Here is a 6106-nt window from a genome sequence, read left to right on the forward strand (position 1 = left end):
CCCACCTCCTCTCTGGAGTTGTTCTTATTCTCTGGTGTTTTTATTTTTTAACTGACTGTCACACTCGTGCCACGGGCGGGAAGCCGTTCGCGCATGCGCAGTTTGCTCTTCCCACGCGCCGGAGCGTTCTAGAAAGTTTTTTGTTTTGCTTTAGAGATTTTGCCGGTCTCCTGGGCCATCACGGACGACGACCCAATCGTGAGAACAATCAACCTGCTGTCCTCGGAGAATACCTGCTACAGGTATGTATCTTCACTGCATTCCTTCCCCTTAATCATTTAGGTTGCCGTTATTTGAACCTTTTCTGATTCTGCTATTTCTTGTCACAAGGAACATCATTGGGAGAAAGGAGATGTTAAAGCTTGGCTTCTCTGGTTGTCAGCCCACTGCTCCAGGCTACTGCATTTTTTATTAGTTATCTGTCATATACTCAATATCAATATTTATACTGCTCTGGTAATAGATATCAAATTGTTAATCATTTGCATAGATGATTTACAACCCCCTAGTATCCTCAGTTATAACTGATGATGATCTAGTTGGATGATAGATATATCTGTACCGATTATGCACCAGTGAACACTTAATGGAGATAGTTTACAATACAATACTAAGCAATACAATTTAATCTTGTAAGGTTAACAATCAAGACAGCTGAACAAAGTTCATGAATTATACATGATTATAAATGTTTAAGATGGTTAATTTGAATATTTTCTAAAAATATAAGACTTTAAACATTTTTGAACAATAGGTAAGGGCTTATTTTCCTTAAGAAAATTGGTAGTGAGTTCCAAGTATGCTCAACTAAATAATGTAGAGTAACATTATAGGTTCTGTTCGAGACATAGGGCTTTGGACTAGGAAAAAAAAAATATAAACATTTGTGGCAGATTTACAAATGTTCTTCTTAGAAGAAAATAGAATACAGTTCAAATAAGACAGAGGTAATCCCAACAAAATTCCATAAACTGTAATACAAAGTTTAAACTCTATTCAAGCAGCAACTGGAAATCAGTGGAAAGATCTCAATAATAGCGGAATTCTATCAGACAAATGCTCTGAAAAGATGAGCCTGGCAGCTGTATTTTATACAGTCTGTAATCCAGAGGGGCATAATCGAACGTTGCCGGCGAAATAGGTCACCAGCGATCTATTGTGGCAGCGGCGCAACAGCTGGCCGGAACCGTATTTTTGAAAAAGATGGCCGGTCATCTTTTTTTTCGATAATACGGTTTAGCCCGGCCAAATGCCAGAGTTCGCTGGGTTTGAGATCGGCGGCCATCTCAAACCCGGCGAAATCCAAGGCATTTGGTCGTGGGAGGAGCCAGCATTTGTAGTGCACTGGTCCCCCTGACATGCCAGAACACCAACCGGGCACCCTAGGGGGCACTTCTAAAAATTAAAAAAATATATACAAATAGCTCCCAGGTCCATAGCTCCCTTACTTTGGGTGCTGAGCCCCCCCAAATCCCCCCAAAACCCACTCCCCACAACTCTGCACCATTATCATAACTCTTATGGGCGAAGGGGGGCACCTACATGTGGGTACAGTGGGTTTTGGGGGGGGGTTTGGAGGGCTCAACACTTACCACCACAAGTGTAACAGGTAGGGGGGTGGGCCTTGGTCCACCTGCCTGAAGCCCACTGCAACCAACAAAAACTGTTCCAGGGACCTGCATACTGCTGTCAGGGAGCTGGGTATGACATTTGAGGCTGGCAAAGAGGCTGGCAAAAAAGTGTTTTATTTTTATTTTTTTAGTGTGGGAGGTGGTCATCTGGTCAATTGGGGCGCCGCTTTTTTTTCCATTATTCATGAAAGCCGGCCATCTGGTAGCCACGCCCATGCCCACCCATGTCCCGCCTTCGCTACGCTGCCGACACGCCCCCTTGAACTTTTGCCGGCGAGGCGACGGAAAAGCGGTGATGCTGTCAAAAAAGGCGCTTTCGATTATACCGATTTTGCCGCTTTTGAGAGATCGCCGGCCATCTCCCGATTTATGTCAGGAAATGGCCGGCGATCACTTTTGAAAATAAGCCTGCTAGTCAGTTGCAATTTAGTACATCCAACAAAATGCAAGTTAAAATAATCCAACTGTGCAATAAATAAGATCTGGACAACAAACCTAAAAACCTCAGGATCCAATAAGTTCCAAATTCTGCAAAGTTTGCTCATTAAAAGAAAAGATTTTGGAACCAGAGAGGATATTTGTAACTCTGGAGTTGGTTATTAAACAAAACACCTAATATTTTCAGGTGGAGCTCAAATTTAAACTTTAATCCATCAATATAGAGGAGAGTATTGTTCCAAATATGGTCCTCCTGGCCAATCAGTAAAAACTTAGTATTATCTTTATTCCATTTCAGAAAATGATCTGCAATCCATTTCTCAAGTAGTCATATACGTTTTACGATTCTACACAAAATATCAGTGGGCTTGCTATCAATTGGTATCAATAGGATAATATCAATTGCATATCTTGAAACCAGCAGATGCAATCACATATCCTAATAAACTCATCAAAACATTAAACACAGCAGGGGACAAAGAGGAACCCTGTGGAACACCACAGGAAGGTCTCCAAGAAGAAGAAAGAGATTTCTGAAATCTCCCCGAGTAAGATCTTGAAGTAAAAAAAGAATGCTCTGAACCCAATGCAATATATTACCCTATATTCCAATAAAACTTAATAATGTCAACATAAGGCCATGATTCAACAAGTTGAAAGCACATGACAAATCAAACTGTAGTAGTATGGCTTTCGGACCTTTACCTAGTATGGATCTACTCCTAGTCATGATAGCTCCAATTACTGCCTCTGTGCTGCAATTTTTCTGACACCCAGTTATGAAGCATATATGATATGAAATTTATCCAGATATGATGTCAATCAAGATGTCGCCAAGCCCTCCAAAATTTTAGTAAATAAAGAAGTTGATTTACAATTAAGAATTCTTAATTATAGGCCTAAGAACAGTATGGCCCTTATTAGATGGAAAACTGCCTTCTTTGAATTACTGATCCAACCATTGCTTCAGAAAAATTCTGGAGCCTCCCTTATAACATGAGGAGGACAACTATCCAAAGAGCAATAAGATGCACTTTATTTTTAAAGTAAAGTTCTCAGTTCTCTCTCATTAACCTTTTCAAAATCTGGCCATAATCTAATTGAACATAATCTGAGAATTGCACACTTAAATCAGTTTGCAAACTAATAGCATAATCTTTTTTATTTATTTATTGCATTTGTATCCCACATTTTCCCACCTATTTGCAGGCTCAATGTGGCTTACAGAGATCTGTTATACCATTTCCATTCCAGGGTGTCAGATACAATTGGTGATGCAAAGAGATTGAGGATGGGAAAGAAGTTTTAAGAGAATAGATATAGAAAGATGATTTTCAGATTGGGGTGGATTGGTGAGGTGTTAAAGTTAAGCTATGGGTCCTCTTTGTAGGCTTTATTGAAGAGATACGTCTTCAGGGATTTACGAAAGTTGGATATTTTGTCAATTTTATAGATATTTATATCCTCTTCTGTTTATCCATTAATAATGTGTATATATGTTTATAATAGGTTGTGTTTTCTGGTAAAGAAATGGCACAAGTTGAGCAGAAAGGAAAGTCAGAGTGAAGCCACCACCCAGAATACTGCTGGTAAGAACTTTTTCTCAAACTTTTATCACATAAGGTATAATAAAATATTTTATTGGATTGCTTTGGTATGTTGGGTCCTCATTTTGGTCTATGATTCTATTTAAAGGACTGGTGCTTCACTTTTTTTTTTAAAGAATATTACTATAAATGAATGATGTATTTGCTCAGTGCAGAACACTACAAACCTTTGAGCCTTTTAGTAAACATAAAATGTGTCAGTATTTAAAAGCATTTATCTGGGTAGCGGGTGCTTCCAGAGATGGTAATAACGAAGTAGTTGTACTTCGTTTATAATACTTAAGTACAATTGGCAGTACCTTTATTTGTAATGAGTTACATTTTTTTGCCATGTTTTTTTACTTGTAACTGGTTACAATTAAGCTGCACTTTCTACTTAGTAACAAAGTACAAATTTTGGAGAGTATTTTTTAAAGTATTTTTCATCCCTCTGCTTCTCCCGTTGTGCATAGTAACATAGTAAATGATGGCAGATAAAGACCTGTACGGTTCATCCAGTTTGCCCAACAAGATAAACTCATTTTACATGGTATGTGATACTTTATATATTCAAGCCTCCCAAGATCTGTCACTGTAAGATCTTAGTATCTTGATGTATAACCTCAGCACATCAATACACCCTGAAGTCTCTTTATATTTCTGAAATATCCTTTAATAAATAACAGTTTACTCACAAATCAGAAGAGGTGCTACTTAGCACAGAGCCTTCGTGTTCTGAATGCTGCCTCAGATGGAATCAGAGACCTGAGGAAGAGGGCAGTTCTACTGCTTAGGTAGAAAATAGAGCAGCTCACAGGTGGGAGATTGAAGATGCAATTGGCAAGATATGTATGAGATATATATGAGAATATTTATGAGATATTTATGAGGTAAAAACCGAGTTCTCTCCAGTGTGTCTATGAGGACAAGTGCTGACAGAAAATAAGATGGAGACAGCCATCAAGTCAGTCAGAGAGAGCAACTGGATAGGAGGAGGGGGGGGGGGTGCTCCCAGAGCCCAAAGAACAAGAGGCCATGAAGACCAATGAGAACAGAGCCAAGTTAGGCTGAGCAAAAAAAAAGGCCTAGGCAACAGCACACCACTAAAAACAGTTCTCTAAACAAGTGTGTCTGCACTACCTGTGAACTACATTTCACATAATGCCTTGCTTATTTAACATTACAGTGACTACATTAAACATTAAACACATTACAGGAATCTATCCCAACCAGGCAAGGCTGTCAAAGGACAGTACATTATATGTATACCAGAGTTTGATTTGTCCTTGCCTTTCTCAGGGCACAGACCGTAAAAGTCTGCCCAGCACTGTTCTTGTACTAAGTTCTGAAGCTAACGTCGAAGCCCCTTAAAATTTTAACTCAGATTCCATGGAACCATTCCTTCTAAACAGGATTCCTTTGTGTTTATCCCACACATGTTTGAATTCCATTACCGTTTTCATTTCCACCACCTCCCGCGGGAGGGCATTCCACATATCCACCACCTTCTCCGTGAAAAAATACTTCCTGACATTAGTCCTGAGTCTGCCTCCCTTCAACCTCAATTCATGGCCTCTAGTACTACCGCCTTCCCATCTCCGAAAAAGTTTCATTTGCAGATTAATACCGTTCAAATATTTGAACATCTGTATCACGTCACCCCTGTTTCTCCTTTCCTCCAAGGTATACAGGCTTTCCAAGGGATGTCAGACGTGGCTTACAGCTGCTTGGGCCCTAATTTCCAGTCCCAAAAACAGCTCAGCTGGGACCTGAAGATCAGGCCCAATCAGATGCAAGCTGGCATCTATCACTACCTGAAAACCCTAGCCCCCGTCCTCTACACATACCCAGAACAGCTGTTGGTTGGCTATTACTTTGTTGTCTGTCTCAGCTGCCTCTCCAGCCTGAACCACACCTTCACTGCCTGTCGGACCCACTCCCTCTACCAGGGCTGGTGCTAGGGTTTCTGGCGCCCCCCTGCAGCCTATTAGTCAGCAACCCCTACAGCACTTCCTATCCCCTCCTCTCAGTGAGAGCAACACAAACTCCTCTACTACCAGACACCTGCCCCCAGTGTTTTTTTGTAGGAAAAAAGGTACCCTCATTATAGGTAACCTTAGGGGTGGGATCACTATGGCTCTTCTCCTACAGTAACCACACCCCTTTTACCAGCCATGGTGCATATAAACAGGCATCATTGAAAATATTAGTACATAAGTATTGCCATACTGGGACAGACCAAAGGTCCATCAAGCTCAGCATCCTGTTTCCAACAGCGGACAATCCAGGTCACAAATACCTGGCAAGATCCCAAAAAACTACAAAACATTTTATGCTGCTTATCCCAGAAATAAGCAGTGGATTTTCCCCAAGTCCATTTCAATAATTGTCTATGGACTTTTCCTTTAGGAAGCTGTCCAAACCTTTTTTAAACCCTGCTAAGCTAACCAC

The 6106-nt window shown here is 40.6% G+C and overlaps 1 protein-coding gene across 1 annotated transcript in view; it reads left to right on the forward strand.

Annotated features, from left to right (window-relative positions):
* Positions 1-3616, forward strand: part of LOC115474937 (pericentrin-like) — an 899709-nt gene extending 896093 nt beyond the window's left edge. The window contains exon 16 of the mRNA XM_030210648.1: positions 3579-3616. The gene's annotated coding sequence lies outside the window, so the exon portion shown is untranslated. The remainder of the gene's footprint in view (positions 1-3578) is intronic.
* Positions 3617-6106: the final 2490 nt, after the last annotated feature.

This window comes from Microcaecilia unicolor, chromosome 7 (genome assembly GCF_901765095.1).
Source record: "Microcaecilia unicolor chromosome 7, aMicUni1.1, whole genome shotgun sequence".
Taxonomy (NCBI): domain Eukaryota; kingdom Metazoa; phylum Chordata; class Amphibia; order Gymnophiona; family Siphonopidae; genus Microcaecilia; species Microcaecilia unicolor.